The following is a 17,810-nucleotide window of genomic DNA, read 5'->3' as shown; positions in this document are numbered from 1 at the left end:
GAACTTCGGGGATCAGATGTCTATGTGTTCCTTCTTTCTCCGTTTTCTGGTATTTGTATATTCCTGAAGTTACAGCAATGGTAAGATCCCACTGAGGTATAGTGTTCTTTCAATAAATAATTGTGCAGACTTCATTAAGGATATCACATGCCTTCTCATTAAATAAACAGAAAGAAAGATCCTGTGTCCATTAGGCTTCTCGTCGGTCCCACCTCAGTGTTTGACATTCAGTCTTATAGACCAGACAAGTGCAAACAGTAGTTCATGGGCCACATTTGGCCTGTTGTCTTTTTTGTTTTTTTAATAGCCCATGAATTAAGAATGGTTTTTACAATTTTTTTTTAAGTTTATTTATTTATTTTGAGAGAGAGCATAGGAGGAGCAGAGTGAGGAGAGAGAGAGAATACCAAGCAGGCTCATAGCTATCAGCGCAGAGCCCAACGCAGGGCTCCAGCTCACGAACCGTGAGATCGTGACCTGAGCCGAAATCAAGAGTTGGACGCTTAACCAACTGCACCACCCACGCGCCCCGGTTTTTACATTTTTAAATAATTGAAGTAAAAAATAGCAAAAGGAGAATCTTTTGTGGCACATGAAGTGAAATTCAAACTTCAGCATCTGTAATTAAAGTCTTACTGGAATACACCATAAAATTGTGGCTGCTTTCCTCCTACAAAGGCAGAGCTGAGTAGTTGTGACAGAGACTGTATGGCTTGCAAAGTCTAAAAATGTTTACTATCTGAGCCTTTCGAGAAAAAGTTTGTCGATCTGTGGTAGACAACTTCCCCCATACACACACTCCCTGTTTGTTTTCAGAACAGTGTTCTCGTTTCTTGGCTTTCCAACCAAGTGCCGCTGTGGGATTTAAGCAGCCCTGGGCAGGGCTGGTGTTGCGAGGAAAGGACTAAAAGCGTAGCTAACCAGGAGAGATCTGGCAGACACTAACACTCAGGAAGGTAAGATGTCAAGTACCAGAGGAGCTAATATATGGCTGAAGAGGCCAGGCAGGTCCTGGTGATCTAACAGAAAGGAGGTCGCATCTTAAGAAGTCAGCTGAGGAACGGGAGACTTGAGGTACGAGTGGTCTAGGCAGAATCTAGAAGGTCAAAGTTTGCAGCAGGGGCTGCATGAAAAACAAGGTGATACCCAACCCAAGATCTCATCTTGGGGCGAAGGGGATTGCCCCCTTTTAACACTGCTCTCTCGGTTGGATAGCCTTAGGTCCAAAACTACCAGCGCCGTCCGGAAGAAAGTCCAAGTTTAAAAACGCAGACCTGAGGCGCCTGGGTGGCTCAGTCAGTTAAGCATCCGACTTCGGCTCAGGTCATGATCTCACGGTTCATGAGTTAGAGCCCTGCGTCAGGCTCTGTGCTGACAGCCCAGAGTCTGGAGCCTGCTTCAGATTCTGTCTCCCTCTCTCTCTGCCCCTCCTCCACTTGTGCTTTGTCTCTGTCTCTAAAAAATAAATAAATGTTAAAAAAAAAAATTGTTTTAAATAAAAATGCAGACCTGAGGGGAACTGCACATTCTCACAGATTAACGCCTCTGAAGGTTGCTGAAGAAAAGCTAATGACTCTGCTACTAGACTTTCCTTAATGTCTAGTTCTACACACATCTTGACTACAAGATGCCATTATTACTTGTATATCTCAGCAGGATAACCTTGGCCCGGAAGCTCATCCCTCCTTCATGACTGGGCCCTATATCTAGTTCCATATCACAGTGAACAGCCATCTTCTTACCAATCTCCCCAGCAAGAAAATCTCCCTTGTACATCACTGGAAGTCTCAAGTGCCTATATCTCAATTCCCATTTGGACAAAGTCCATAGTGAACAACAGTTGGGAGAAGAAAAGTGACAGAAAGAGGGAAGTCATTTAAGTTGTGCTCATTCAGTCATTCTTAATAGTCAGTGATAAAAATAGATCCCTTAAAACTGGTAAATCCAGGCACCTGGGTGGTTCGGTTGTCTGAGTGTCCAACTGGACATCAGCTCAGGTCATGATCCCAGGGTTGTGGGATCGAGCCCCATGTCGGGCTCTGTGCTGAACATGGCACCTGCTTGAGATTCTCCCACCAGCCCCCTCTGTCTCTCTCTCTGTCTCTCTGTCTCTTTCTACCCTGCTCACTCTTGCTCTCTAAAAATAATTTTTTTTTTTTTTTTTTTAATAAAAAAGAAACCACAACTGATAGAGGCACTTGGGTTGCTCGGTTAGTTAAACGTCAGACTTCAGCTCAGGTCATGATCTCATGGTTCATGAATTTGAATCCCACGTCAGGCTCTGTGCTGACAGCTCAGAGCCTGGAGCCTGCTTTGGATTCTGTGTCTTCCTCTCTCTCTGCTCCTCCCCCACTCACACTCTGTCTCTTTCACAGATAAATAAACACTTAAAAAAAGTTCAAAAAAACCACAACTAATAAATCAAGTATAGAAGAAGTATATTTTAAGATATAAAAATAAATACTAAAAAGAGCAGAAAGAGGGAGGAAGTGTGAATATACTAGTTTCACAAGTACTCAGAGTAAGCAGTCAGTCTTACCTAAAGAAACAGGATTAAGTGTAATATAGAAACTTATATTTATAAAGTTAAAATACAAATAGATATTTTCTTATAACTTATTAGGAAAAACACCCAGAGACACTATAGTCACATCCATACAAGAAAATAGTCCATGTAGTGAAAGATTTAAAATGTTAGAAAAACAAAACAAAAACCCAGAAAACATTATACACAATGTGATGCATATTTAAGACCAAATGTTTACATATGTGGGTTGGATTCGCTGTGACAGGCACTGTTGCCTACCCTACAGCTCTCCCCTTGCTGTTGTTTGGGGGATATACCCAGCCCCTTGGCATGACTCACTATTGGTCAGGCCTCCTGTCAGCCTCCCTGACACCTAAGAGTAGCCAGGCATATGATCCATTTGCATGGCCAATGAGATTTGAGGGGACATCTGTAGAGCTACTGGAAAATAAATCTTTTCCCCTGTTAAGAGTAGCCCCAGGAAGACAAAGGCTTTTACCCTCTCTTCTGCCTTTGAATGCACCTGAGAGGTTGGGAACCACAGGAGCCAGTTTGAGTTCCTGAGTCAACAAGAATAAGGAGTGTCCCAGCAGAAGGAGGGAACCTGTGAACTGAGGACACTATTGAGCTGTTGAATGAACGCCAACCACCACAGTTGCAGAGTGACTCCTATCTTTACCTCCATCGTTCATTTCTTCAGGCCTAGCATGGAAAGAGGTCTCAGTTCATCTTGCTTAGCAAAACATTCCTTAGAAGCTTTTGGCCAGTTGTCTTCGTAGACCGCTTAGGTATTTCACTTGGAGCAGAGAATAGTTGATTTTGTACTAAAAAATCTTCCCAGCAGAGAATCTTCCTGGCCCTGGAGCATATATAAATGGCCTTGGGCTTGTGGGATGGAATCCCGGAACACTGGAAATAGCCGTGCAATAACAGAAGGTGATTCAGGGAGGAGCTTCTTGAGGTCACACTAAGGGTGTAAACTGCTCCAGACAGCCCTTAATTCCTTGCTTGTATGAATGCTTTAAGCTCCTATAGGAACACATTGAGTGTTCCTCCCGCTTGGTATCTCTCAATGATTGCTTTTTTTTTTTTTAATATTTATTTATTTATTTTTGAGACAGAGCGCCAGTGGGGGAGGGGCAGAGAGAGAGGGAGACACAGAATCCGAACAGGGCTCCAGGCTCCCTGCTGTCAGCACAGAGCCCGATGCGGGGCTTGAACCCACGAACCCTGAGATCATGACCTGAGCCGAAGTCGGACGCTTAACTGACTGAGCCACCCAGTCGCCCCACCTCTTGCTGATTTTTTAGTGACTTCTATTAAACCCACAATCTCTCCAGTAGACTTTCTTCCCTTCCCCGAGGCCCCTCCTCCCTCCCTTTCCCTCTCATTCATTGACTTCCTAATCAGGCTCAAGCTTCTACGACTGTCTTAACTCCTAGTTCCAAAGATCTCCAGGGCCTCTTCCCCACTGGCTCTCTGTCCCTCCTTTCTTTTTTTTTTAATTTTTTTTTTCAACATTTATTTATTTTTGGGACAGAGAGAGACAGAGCATGAACGGGGGAGGGGCAGAGAGAGAGAGGGAGACACAGAATTGGAAACAGGCTCCAGGCTCTGAGCCACCAGCCCAGAGCCCGACGCGGGGCTCGAACTCACGGACCGCGAGATCGTGACCTGGCTGAAGTCGGACGCTTAACCGACTGCGCCACCCAGGCGCCCCTGTCCCTCCTTTCCAAAACAGATTCATTCTTCGTGCTCCCAGCTTTTCTGGGAGCCACCTCACCACTTTCTTCCCTGTTTACTGCAGCGGGGCTCTGGGTAGTCACCCCACACACCCACCCCCCACAGTGCTGTTTCTTCCCGCATCTCCTGAGCCTCCCTCTGTCCATAGTCTCTCCTGCTGCATATTTGGCAGTCGGTTTCCTTCCCCACAGCTACACTGATGCTGTTCTCTTATAAGGTCAACAATGACCTCTTTTTAGCTAAATCCATTATTCTTTTCTGGTTTCTCAATCTCTTGACCTCTCTGGTACATTAAACACACACACACATACACGCACACATACACACACACACAAATGATTTCTCCTGCCTCAAATGCTCTCTCTCTTCCTTGGCTTTCGTTCTGTTTGCTAGCAATTCCTCCTCTCTTATTACTTCTATCCCTCTTGCCACCCCTTTACTGGGTACTCCCTTTTTCAACCCTTGGCACTCTAGTCGGTCTTTCCTCTTTCACTCTAACACGCAGCATCTTTCCTACAGCTATTCCGTCGGTGCCAGAAAGGCCTGTGCTGCTTTCTCACTTACACGTTAGCCCCTCAGTGTCCACGGTTCATCTACTCTTGGTATTTCACTGCTACTGTAATTTGGACCTATCTCCTTTCCCAAACTGGCTCCTCCTCCCCATTGCCCTGCCTTTGGTCATGGCATGGTCATTTTGTCCCCGTGTTAGTTTGATAGAGATGAAGGAGCATGGGGCTAGCTGAGGGCAAAGTGCAGGCTCACGGCACCCCTCCCCCCCCACCAAGGTGGGACATGTATGTTACTCCTTGGACACTCCCAGCTACCCGAAAACAGGAAAGCACAAAAAAACAAATGGTTAACTGATAAGTGTCTCCACCAGTTTACTAGAAAAAGGTGATCCCATCAACAGCCTGAATTCCCTACTGTCTTATGTTAATGCTTTGCTAGAGGAAAAAGCAACCTTAGCTTGACCATAGCTGGGCCTCCAGTAAGTCTTTAGAATGTCAACGTGTCTTTGGAAACTCTTTCTTGACTTTGTCTCCTCCAATTCCATAAACTGGTCACCCCCACACTTACAGTGTAGCTCTTCCTGCCCATGGGTCCTGTCCCCATGCTTCAATAAAATCACCTTTTTGTACCAAAGACGTCTTCAACAATTCTTTCTTGGCCATCAGCTCTGAACCCCATGAACCCCACCATCACCCCTAAACCTCATTAATAGGACTGTCGTAACCACAACAACAACAGCAACAATAAAAAAAAAAAGAACCCACAGAAACGACATTTAAGGTGTCTTAAACAACAGAAATTTACTTTCTTACACTTCTGGAAGAAACTAGAAGTCCAAGATTAAGGTGCTGGCAGGTCTGGTTTCTCCTGAGGCCTCCAGTTGGCTTGCAGATGGCCACCTTCTTGCTGTGTCCTCCTTCACATGGCCTTTTCTGTCCACATGCATCCCTGATGTCCTCTCTCTCCTCTTAGAGGGACACCAGTCATACTGGATTAGAGCCCACCCCAATGACCTCATTTAACCTCAGTTGTGCCTCTGAGGGCCTTCTCTCCAAACGCAGACACCTTCTGAAGTACTGGAGTTAGGGCTTTCACATAAAAATGGGGAGGAGGGTAATTCAATCCATTACTGTCACCCAGGCCAAAAACTTTACTGTCTTCTTGACTGACTTCTATCTTCTACCCAGACATTTAGTCTTCTGGACTTTTCCTATTAAATACTAAATCGATCTCTTTACCACCATTCCCAAGTGCCGTTGTCAGGCCTTAATCTAGTAAAAAATTTTCCTGCCTCATCTTTATAAGGCCCTCTATAATCTGATCCACCTCATCTGTTGGCATTTTTACCAAAGCCAATCGTACATAAAAAAATAGAAATGATAATATTAAAAAAAAAACCAAAAAAAAAAAACAGCCCTCAGCCCTAAACGCAGGCCCAATGCCCAGATGTAGGCTTCATGTAGTTTCTTTGATCTAGAATATGCTTGAGAAAATTACTTTCCACCATATCTCTTTTTTCTTGCCATGCTGGTTATTCCATAATCCTAAATAATAATATTATACAATATTATTTAATATTATGCAATAATAATATTGTGCAATATTGAATTTTATCTACCAGTTTAGACATTCTACCTTTTTTAAACAATGTTTTCTACATTCTTATTAATTTTTGAGAAAAACAGAGTGTGAGTGGAGGAGGGGTAGAGAGAGGAGACACACAATCCAAAGCAGGCTCCGGGCTCCGAGCTGTCAGCACAGAGCCTGATGCGGGGCTCGAACCCATCAACTGTGAGATCATGACCTGAGCCAAAGTCAGATGCTCAACTGACTGAACTGCCCAGGCGCCCCTAGACATTCTACTGTTTATGAAGGATAAGAATTAGGCTCAGAGGCACTATCCCATACCACCTTGCCTCATCCCACCGCCCAATTTTTGATAGTTATAAATTATTTTTGGTCCTGAACTTTTTTCTTGCCATCAACATTTGAGAGTATTTCTTAATTCCTCACAAAGTAAAATGAGGTTACTAGTGCCCTTGCTCTTCCATTTCTCCCTCTCTTTTCACTTTTCAACTTCTTTTTTAAGAATTTTTTTATTGAGGATAATTCTATTATTACTTTTATTGTTATTTTTTATGTAAACTCTAAACCCATTGTGGGGCTCGAACTCACAACCCCGAGATCAAGAGTCGCACGCTCTACCAACGGCTTCTGTCAGGTAGATCTTTAATCTCACATTGTTAAGGGTGATTGCATTTATAATCTGTGCATGACAGTATCCAAGAACTATATGCGTATAGGTTTATTCTAAAAGTGTGATGTCAATACACAGGGCTTACATTATTATGACTATGTAAATATTGTGCCAGAGGAAATTTTGCCTGTAACATCCATTGTTAACCATCCCTGGACTGTTCAAAATAATATGTTCTGAACATCTGTACAAATACATCCTCTTTTCTTTCATTCTACCTGTTGCTCAAAAATCTTGCCACATTTTAGTTTCCTTCACATTTGGACATTTTGCTCTTAGAGTTTGTAATTTATTTTTTCCTTATTGAGAAGTATGTTAGTTTCCTAGGGCTGCTGTCCTACCATTCTGGAGGCTGGAAGTCTGTGTCGGCCGGATCATGCTCTCTCTGGGCCCTAGGGAAGAGCCTTCCTTCTTTCTAGCTTCTGGTGGCTCCAGTAATCCTGGCATTTCTTGCCTTGCAGCCTCAATACTCCAATCGCTGCCTCTCTCTCCTTCCCCGTGACTCTGTGTGTGTCCTCTCCTCTTCCTATAAGGGCCCCGCTAAATGCAGGCTGCTTTCATCTCCAGATCCTTCACTAATTATGTCTGCAAAGACCCCATGCCCAAATAATGTTACATTTTGAGATTCCATGTGGGCATGAATTTAAGGGGGCTACTATTCAACACACTACAAGGGGAAAACATGATTTTCTCACTATATTATTAATATTTTCTCTACTGTGGGGCACCTGGTGACTCAGTCAGTTAAATGTTGGACTCTTGATCTCAGGTCAGATCTTGATCTCAGGGGTCATGAGTTCAAGCTCCATGTTGGGCTCCATGCTGGGCATGGAGCCTACCAAAAAATATATATATATATTTTCTCCACCACAATCTACGGTGAGAGGAAGTTATGGTCCAAAATGAATCCAGGAACTCAAACATTGTCATCACTGCCTTGTTTCTTTCTCTCCGTGCTCTGCCTTTGTTTCCTTCTGTGTCAGCTTCATTCTCCTGCAAGCTTACCTCATGTGCTGACAAAGTAGTTTCCAACATCTCTCCAGGCTCAAGTCTTCTTCACAGATTGTGATCCTAGCAAAAATGAAAACTACTTTACTGATGGTTCCAGTAAAATACCTCTGAAGGACTTTGCTTGGCTCATCTCTGAACAATCACTGTGGCCCAGGGCATGAAGTACGCTTATTTGGCCAAATTTGAGTCGCATGCCCGCCCTGAATGTTGGGAGGTCGGATGACCCTACCCCAGGGATGAGGAAGGGATGGTGTCCTAAGAGATTCTAAATAGGCAAAAAAATCACATTATCCCTTGCAAAACTGAAAATAGCTTTATCAATAGCTTGATTGACAGCTGTACATAAAATTCTAGGTTTATAATTTTCTTCCAAAATATTGACAGTAATATCTCATTATTTTCTTTTATCCCACATTATGAAAAGAAATTGAAAGTACAGAAAAATTGGAAGAGTTTTATACTGAACGCCCATAGATCTGTCACTTAGATTCTACAATTAACATTATATTTCCTTTATTAAATACCTTTCCACGTATCCATCCCTCTGCTCATCTATCCATCCATCTTATTTTCAAGGCATTTCAAAGTAAGTCACAGACATCGCTGCCCTTCACTCTCAGACACTTCAGCGTGCAGATCATTACCGATACTCAATTCGGTTTGATATTTGTTTACAATTTTTTTTCATTTGAGCTAAAATTTTTATTCAACAAAATGCAGAAATTTGAAGTGTACCGTTCAGTGAGTTTTGACACTGAAACCCAAACCCATATCAAGATATAGAACATTGCGTCTTCCCTCGTGTCCCTTCCCAGGAAATGCCTGCACCTGCCCCCTTGCAGAGGTAACCGCTGTTCTGAATTTTGTTTTTCTCATGCCTGTTTAGGACTTCCTGTAGATGGACGCATACAGCAGTCGCACTTTTGTGTAAGGATTCTTTCACTCAGCATAATGTTTTTACACTTGTTTTACACATGTTGTTGTCTGCATCCCTTTCATTGTATAGTTATACCACCGTTTATTTATCCATTTTTCTACTGATAAATACATGGGGACTGTTTCTAGTTTTCAGCTATTGTGAATACAGCTGCTACACACATTCTTGCACACATCTTTTGTGTTTTGTTTTGGTTTGGTTTGGTTTTTTGTTTTAGAGAGAGAGAGAGAGCACGTGCAAGTGGAGGAGAGAGGGGCAGAGGAAGAGAGAGAATCTGAAGCAGGCTCCATGCTTGGCACAGAGCCCACCGCAGGGCTCAGTCCTGTGACCTGGGATCTTGACCTGAGCTGAAACCAAGAGTCAGATACTCAACCGACTGAGCCACCCAGACGCCCCTGCACACATCTTTTTGTAGGCACAGTGTCCATTTTTCTTGGACAAAGTGCTAGGAGTGGAGATGTGAAGTCATAGAGTAGCTGTAGGTTTCATTTTTTGAGGACCTTGCCAGATCTTCTGCCGGAATGATCATCTTATTTTACAGCCTTCCAATAAAGCATGAGAGTTCTGGTTGCTCCACAGCCCTTGCCAACATTTGTTGTCAGTCTTCCCAATTTCAGTCATATTGGTCATATAGTAGTACTTCATTTTGATTTTAGTTTTTAATTCCTAATTTCTAATGATTTTGAGCGGTTTTTCATGTGTGTTTTGTGTATTTTCCTTTAGGTAGTATTTGATTAAATCTTTCAGTCACTTAAAAACATGAATTATCTTTTTTTTTAAACACAAGTGGGAAAGTTTATTAAAGCAAAAAGTGCACTCTCAAAATAGGAGACCAGCCGAGCTCAAGAGAGAGCTGCATCAGATTATCTTTTTTGAACTGTACAGCTCTTTTTTTGTTGTTGGCAGGGTTCTTTATATATTCTGGATTTTGAGCTTTCTCGAGTATGTTTTTTAAGTATTGTTTCCAAACAATACATTGTCTTATAAATGTATTTATAAGAAACAGAACTATTTAAAACTTGATGAATTTATCATTTCTTCCTTTTATGTTTTTTGCTTTCAGCGTCCTTCCTACCCCAAGTCATGAAGATATTCTTCTGTGTTTTCTTCCATATTTTTTTAAATGTTTTTTATTTATTTTTGAAAGACAGAGAGGGTATGCGCAGGGGAGAGACAGAGAGAGGGGGAGACACAGAATCCAAAGCAGGCTTCAGGCTCTGAGTTGTCAGAACAGAGCCTGATGCGGGGCTCAAACTCATGAACCATGAGATCATGACCTGAGCCAAAGTCAAACGCTCAACCAACTGAGCCACCCAGGCACCCCTCTTCCATCTTTTTGTTTTAGTTATTATGTTTAGTCAAGAATTCATCTCGGTTTTTGTGTATGGTTTGAGGTAGGGATCAGGATTCTTCTTTTTCCCCTATGGATATCCAGTTGTTTTAAGACATTAATAAAAATTCTAATGTTTTCTGATATCTAATAATTGCAGATTGCCTGCTGCAAGTCTGATTTTTATTCCCTTGAAGGTGACTTATTTCTTCCCTCTCTAAGTGCTTTTTGGATCTTCTTTTTTCCTCAGTACATCTAATATTATCCTGCCAACCTCTCAGTATCTTCTTTCGATCTGAAGATTCATAGCGATCTTAGCTTTGGTAGATTTTCTTCAGTGATTTCTATCATAACTTCTACCCTTGCATTTTCTCTGGGCTCTCTTTCTAGAACACATTTTGGTTGTATTGTGGACCTGGATTAGACCTCCAGGTCTTTTATATTTTCTCTTTATTTTTTGTCTTTCTCATTTTTCTCATGTTATATTTCTACCTTTCTAGAAACAATTAAAGTGTGGCAAGCATGTTTTTAATTTCCAAGTACTTTTTCTTGTTCTCTAACTGTTCCTTCTTTATAACATCTTGTTTTTACTTTAGGTATTTATTATATCTAGAATATCTCCGAAAATATTAATTAGAGGCTTGAAAATTTATTTTTCTGTTACTTAAATTGGTTCTTGTGAGGTCAGATTTATTTTTGCTTCTTCTGGTTTTTTTTTTCTTTCTTTCTTATGTAGCTGATTTCCCTCCTGTGCCCAGTGATGTGGGGGATGGTTTTTTATAGTTTAAAAAAAAAAACAAAATAAGCTGATTTTTTTCTAGATGTGTTTCCTCTACTATTGCATATAGGGTGGTTTTCCTGCTAGCTAATTACTCAGAAACCAGAAGAGGCTGACAGGAAGTTCTGTGTTCATGAGCAGAGCTTGCTACACAGGAAGACTTCCTGTTACAATGAAAAAATGGAGAGCCAGAGAGAGGAGGGCTTTGCTGGGCCGCTACCACTCACCCCCCTAGTATTGGTTCATCAGTATTGTATAAAAGCTATTGTCTGCTGATTGTCCTTTTCTCATTTCTCACGAGATGAGAAATTTATCTATCTATTTATTTATGTTTTTTAAAGTTTATTTACTTATTTTGAGAGAGAGAGAGAAAGAGGCAAGGAGGGAGGGGCAGAGAAAGAGAGAGAGAGAGAGAGAGAGAGAGAGAGAGAGAGAGAGAATCCCAAGTAGGCTCTGCACTGTCAGTGTAGAGCCTGATGTGGGCTCTGTCTCATGAACCCTGAAATAATGGCCTGAGCTGAAACCAAGGGCCATAACCTTAACCAACTGAGCCACCCAGGTGCCCCTGGATTTCTTCATTAAAAAAAAAAAAAAAAAAAAAAAAAAAAAATATATATATATATATATATATATATATATATATATACACACACACACACACATATGTAGTTATTTTTAATTGTGTGTTGTAAGGGAGGGGAGACAAATGGATGTGCTCAGGCTGCCATTTAAAACTAAAGCTTCGGGGCGCCTAGGTGGCTCAGTCAGTTAAGCGACTGACTACAACTCAGGTCATGATCTCATGGTTTCTGAGTTTGAGCCCCATGTTGGGATCTGCGCTGACAGCTTGGAACCTGGGGACTGTTGGATTCTGTGTCTCCCTCTCTCTCTGCCCCTCCCCTGTTCACGCTCTGTCTCTCCTTCCTTAAAATAAATAAACATTAAAAAATTAAAAAAAAAATAATAAAACTAAAGCTTCATTCTATCAAATTATTTATTTCCTGCTCTTTTTTTTTAATTATTTTTTTAATGTTTATTTATTATTGAGAGACAGAGAGAGACAGAACATGAGCAGGGGAAGGGCAGACACAGAATCTGAAGCAGGCTCCAGGCACAGAGCCTGACGCGGGGCTTGAACTCACAAACCGCAAGATCATGACCTGAGCCGAAGTCAGACGTTTAACTGACTGAGCCACCCAGGTGCCCCTCCTGCTCTTTCTGAATGGCATCTTTCATTGGATTTGGGTCCACATCTTTACTTTCTCATGGCTATGCCAGACTAGCATCCACTTTCATGCCCTCGGTTATTGTGTTCCTTTTTCCAGAAACTTTCTTCTTCTCATCCCTCTTTTCTCCCACCTTAACCTAGTGAAATTCTTCCCAACTCCTGAAGCTAATTTGAACGTCCTTCCTCCATGAATCCCATCTATTTAAAGTACCTTTGATTGGCCTTCCTTTTATCTTACTGTTACTCAACTCAATGCCTCTTGTTCACAATTCAGCTCTTAATTAGACAGTGTAGTATTGGTCACTCTCATTTCAAATGTTTATTATTATGTTGGTAACTATTAAAAAGTCTTCGGGACAAGCATTTAGTTTTCTCTGTCCTTCAAAACACGCAGCACAGTATGCATTTTAATAGGTATTCAATAAGTATTTGTAATTGATCAGCTTCCCTACTATTTGCAAGAAAGAAGATAGATAATAGCTTATATTTCTTTCTTCTGGAAACAGTAAGACATGAGTCTTTTAATTGAAAGCTGAATTGGGGATGTTCTGTTTCAGGCAAAAGAAATGCTGATTTTTCTGCACTAAGTTAATATATAACTATATTAAGTTACATAGCATAAATGTCTGCTCAAAGCCATGGCAATGGACAGATCCACCAAAATTGAAGCAATTGAGGTCAGAGGGGTTTGGGAAAAGCAAAATAGCAAAAGGTGATTTAAAAATAGACTTTAGGGGCACCTGGGTGGCTTAGTGGGCTAAGCATCTGACTTGATTTTAGCTCAGGTCATGGTCCCAGCCTTGTGGGATCAAACCCTTCATTGGGCTCCATGCTGAGCGTGAAGGCTGTTTGGGATTCTTGCTCTCTCTCTCTCTCTCTCTCTCTCTCTCTCTCTCTCTCCCCCCTCCTCCTTTTGCCTCTTTCCCCTGCTTGCTCTCTCTGTCTAAAATAAAAATAATAAACAAGTTAAAAATAAATTAAAATAGATTATTTATAGATTTAAATTTCTGTAACACTGCTAACAATGTCATCTTCAATTAAAAAGGAAAGTTGTCTAGTGGTAGAAAAAGAACAAATAATAAGAAATAATGTGCTTCTGGTAGTAATTACCACTGTTCACTAAGTATATCTGCTTCCCTACCCTTCTGGGCACATGGTAGTTTTGTCCTGCCTTGATCCAGTGAAGTTAGGGGTAGCCATGTGACTTGCTTTGGCCAAAGAAATGAGAGTGAATGTGGTGTCACTTTCAGGTGGAAACTTTAAAAGCCAGTGAGGGATTTGCCATATTCCTGATTTCTGCCTAAGTGATCATGGAAACATGTGATACTCCATAATTCTGAATTCCTGAAAGTACATAGTGAACAGTCTGTGTGCAGATCTGTGATGGAAAGAGTGTGAGTGAGAGACAGACCTTTGTTGTTTAAGCCACTGAGTATAAATGATTGCTGTTCAGGCTCATCAAACCACCACCTGTGGGCCAGTTGCCTGTTTTGATAAAATTTTACTGGAACATAGGAAAGACATTTGTTTCTGTGTTGTCTGTGTCTGCGTTCATGCTACAACTGAATTGAATAATTACAACAGAGACCATATGGCCTGCCAGCTGAAAATATTTACTATCACTCTTTAAGAAAAAGCTTGTTGACCTCTGACCTAGGCTATCCTAACTATGATAGAACTGAAAGTCTTTGATAAGTGTCCTTTTATGGCTACTTCCTGTTTTGTACACAACACAAAAGATATAGTAGCTAGCTAGCTAGCTTCCAAGATGGCAGTGGTGATCCCCAACCCTGAACACAAGGCTATTCACATCTCTGTGCACTTCCTTCCCACACTGAGCAGGGCTGACTTGTGTAACCAATGTGGAAGTAATGGAGTGTGACTTCACGTTTGGGTCATTAAAGATCGTGTGACTCCCATCTGCCTCTCTCTGAGACCACTCACTCTGGGAGAAGCCACTACCATGTTCCAAGGGCACTTGAAGCCTTAGGGAGAAGCCACATGGTGAGAAAACGAGGCCTCCTGACAACAGTTATGTGGGTCAAGCCCTCAGATGATTGCAGCCTCAGCCAAGGTGTTGACTACATGAGTGCTCTGAGCCCAAATCACCCAGGTAAGCTACTCCTGAAGACCTGACTTAGAAGAAATTATAAGATAATAAACATTTGTTTTTTTATTTTAGTTTTTTAAATGTTTATTTATTTTGAGAGAGAGAGGGAGGGGCAGAGAGAAAGAGAGAGAGAGAGAGAGAGAGAGAGAGAGAGAGAGAGAGAGTCCCAAGCAGGCTCCACGCTGTCAGCTCAGATCCCAATGTGGGGCTCCAACTCGAACCGTGAGATCGTGACCTGAGCCGAGATCAAGAGTCTGATGCTTAACTGACTGAGTCACCAGTCGCCCCACATTTGTTGTTTTAACACTAAATTTGGGAGTAATTTGCTATTCAGAAGTAGATAATTAATGCAATATTCAAATGAAAAAATATCCTCGTACTCTGTACACTTACACATTTATGTATGTGCTTGTGGGATTTTACAGACACATGCACATTATTTTACTATTTTATTACTGGACAAAGAATTTGTGGACTTCCATAATTATAGTATACTTGTGTGAATATAGATAAGGTTATCTTACCTGTGGAAGACATTATTATACATGTATAGATCTCTCCCATTTCCTTTTTAACACTGAATCTTTGTGGAATACAGGTGAAATGTGTTCTGAGAAGGAAGGAAAAGAAACTCCTAATATTTCAGTATTTCTTGATAGGGTAACTGCTCATGTTTACCCTAAGTTCTTTGTATGCAGGATTAGGGTAGAATGAATGGAGCAAACTCCTCATAGTACTTAACTATTTTATTTCTAAGTGATGATGCAAAAGTGTCAGAAGCCAGGTTTTTCCAATTAACTACTATAACCTTTATATACACATTAAATGGAACAGTTAGTAATAACATTTGGAATTGTAAGAGTGACATACGGAATCAAGAAAGACCTTTGAAATGAAATTAAGGAATAGTCAAGAGGCAAAAGTCCATAGGAAGCAGGCTTCAAGGAAAACTGAATAAAAGTGTTCCTGATGGCATTTGCTTTTTCTTTTGCATATTGAGACCAACAGGCAAAGAAAATGGGTAAAAAATTCCTTCTCAAATGGTATCGGCAGATTAGTTTGCATAGCAGTTTGTATGTATTTAACCCAAAATATAAACAAATAAATTAACCCAAAATATAAACAAATGATTTTTGGATAGTACTGGTAGGCATAAAGCCTGAGAAATAGAAAACAAAAAAGGAAAGTTAGAAAGAAAGAGAGTGGGGAATGAAAAAAGGCTAAAAAATGAAGAAAATCCATGGAGCCATGTGAGTATTCACATGCATGTTCCTTGGATTCTTAACCATGTTCTAAACTTGGGGACAATGCAGGTTATCTGGCCAAATCTCATTTTCTAAGCCTATGGCTTCCCTTGGGCCTTCAGGAAATAAATAGTCCACTATCAGTCAGCAAATGAGTACTGGCTTCCACAGCTTGGGCCCCCATGAAATGAGGCCAGGACTAGAGGAGAAATTCATCAACTTACTGCTACCCCAGCGAAGACCTCAAAACATAGTTTCTTTCTCCTTTTTACATCATGTTTGTTTAGGGGCGCCTGGGTGGCTCAGTCGGTTAAGCATCTGACTTCGGCTCAGGTCATGACCTCACAGTTTGTGGGTTCAAGCCCCACGTCAGGCTCTGTGCTGACAGGTCAGAGCCTGGAGCCTCCTTCAGATTCTGTGTCTCCCTCTCTCTCTGCTCCTACCCCATTCATGCTCTGTCTCTCTCTGTGTCGCAAAAATAATTTAAAAAGTTAAAAAAAAATTTATATCACGTTTGTTTAGTGACCGTATGACTCTATTGTGGACGGAAGGGCTGTATGTGCCTTGAATAATCCCTGTTAGACTGTGAGATTTTATTATTAAATCCTTGTTATCACACATACCTTAAATGATAAGCCTGTATGGTTGAATTTAGGAGACCAGGTTCCCAGTGCTGTTGCATATACGATCAAACTATAGAGCTAATTCTCCAGGCCTGGATTGTCTAAGCATAAACTTGTCCTGTGTAGATGTTTATTGTGCTGATTAATTTTTATATAATAAATATGACCAACAGTCAAGACCATATCTGATAAACTAAATAGCACTATGAAGGAATAAAATATTTGAGAATTCCTGAAAAATCTAGCATGCTTGCTGACCATAAATATGAGGAGAGCTGTTGAGAAAACCAGATTTTTCTAAGAGAAAAGAATGTGTGTGTAGACAATGTAGACTTAAAGGGAAATTCTTTGGTTCTTTTTAGAACAGTAAACAATTGTAAAATACTTTATTGGCTTTCTTGTTGTCATATATTTAGGCAATGTAAGCATTCACTTGAGTAATCATTTCCTAACTTGGACTGAACGTGCAGGAGTTGGCTTGGAGGAGGTTAGCCTTGGAGCCCCCTGGATTCTGTTTCTTCGGGGAGGAGGCTGGCACAGAATCTTCAAAAAGTGTCATTTTATTAAAAATGTAAACTGGGATGGCACCTGCTTTTCAACTAAGAAAATGTTATACAATGTATCTAATGTAAATTTAACCCTCTAATGCAATTTAAACCCTCCAAGGGGAAATTAGGCAGATTAAAAAATTTCTTCTTAAATTTATTTTTAGAGAGTGAGCAGGAGAGAGGGGCAGAGGAGAGAGAGAGAATCTCAGGCTTAGTGCAGAGACCAGCGCAGGGCTCTATCTCACGACCCTGCTGAGATCACGACCTGACCTGATGCCAAGAGTCAGACCCTCAACCCATTGAGCCACCCAGGCGCCCCACTAAAGCAGATATTTTTAATCAAGGTGCCCACCATCATCATTCCACAAATCCCATTGTTTGAAGCAGCCTAACTCAAAGAAGCCAATTCTAACGTGATTGAGTGGTTTTCCCATAGTTAAAGCTAAATTTTAACTGAGTCCTAGCTGACTTTTATCTGAATTTCATCAGAACATTATGGTCATGGCATTTTAAAGATTTCTTTCCTTTGATTATCCTTCCCATTTTACAGCCCTTCCAAACTGCAGAGAAGATTGAGCTAGAAGTGTTTTCTTCCCCCAGAGCACACTGCTGATATTTCTTGGCTCATCTCACTGAGACCAGACATGGACCCCCTGCACACAGGGTCATAGGATTTGTTCAGCTGTGACCAGGAATCTCCAGTTCTATGGCATAGTAGCTGAAATGGAAAACTGCATTTTTTACCTTGACATCTCCTCCATCCTAGTTTTTCAGGATTGATGATTGGGGTAAGCGTAAAAACTTTTCCGTGGTTTCTTAGATAAGATACCAAAAGCACAAGCAACAACAAAAGAAAAAATACATACAGTGAACTGCATCAAACTTTAAAACGTTTGTGTTTCAAGGAACAGCACCAAGAAAGAGAAAAGACAGCTCACAGGATGGGAGAAAATATTTGCAAATC

The 17,810-nt window shown here is 41.1% G+C and overlaps 1 pseudogene; it reads left to right on the top strand.

The window, feature by feature from the left end:
- LOC113593967 (protein numb homolog) overlaps window positions 1-17,810 on the top strand; it is a 54,274-nt pseudogene that overhangs the window by 28,549 nt on the left and 7,915 nt on the right.

This window comes from Acinonyx jubatus, chromosome B2 (genome assembly GCF_027475565.1).
Source record: "Acinonyx jubatus isolate Ajub_Pintada_27869175 chromosome B2, VMU_Ajub_asm_v1.0, whole genome shotgun sequence".
Taxonomy (NCBI): Eukaryota; Metazoa; Chordata; class Mammalia; order Carnivora; family Felidae; genus Acinonyx; species Acinonyx jubatus.
The sequence above is the reverse complement of the archived record's forward strand: the minus strand, read 5'-3'. Positions and strand labels throughout refer to the sequence as shown.